Source organism: Pterocles gutturalis, unplaced genomic scaffold (assembly GCF_000699245.1).
Source record: "Pterocles gutturalis isolate BGI_N339 unplaced genomic scaffold, ASM69924v1 scaffold4611, whole genome shotgun sequence".
Lineage (NCBI taxonomy): Eukaryota > Metazoa > Chordata > Aves > Pterocliformes > Pteroclidae > Pterocles > Pterocles gutturalis.
In genome coordinates this window covers 210,379-210,816 of record NW_010105398.1, presented here as the reverse complement: position 1 = coordinate 210,816, position 438 = coordinate 210,379, and positions in this window count along the sequence as shown.

Below are 438 nucleotides of genomic sequence, written 5' to 3'. Positions count from 1 at the left end.
TTTTGCAGACTTCCTAAAGATTGTCAGGTGGGGCTAACTCATAAAGAGTTCCCCTCACACAACAGTAGGGCTCTGGAGCTTGTAAACATCATCCTGCTTCTGTGACTGGGCCAAGAGGAGTATCACTGAAGTAATTGCTCTCAAAGAGAAGGCTTCAATTTGCACTACTGCTATCTGATGATGATGTTTGCAGTACTCTAACCCAGCCTTTCACAGCACCCTTAAAAAAATGAGATTGTTTGGCCCTGGTTTCCAAAGGGAAGGCTTTTGTTTAGGACCTGCTATGCCAATGGTGCTTCCTTCTCAAATTAAAAATGAGGGTTTAGAGGATGGGCACCCTTATGACTGTGTGATGGAATGGTCTTTGCCTTCAGCAGACGGGCTCTTGCATGCAAGTGTGGCTGAAACATCCTTCAAGTTTCAAAAAACAGCTCCCCC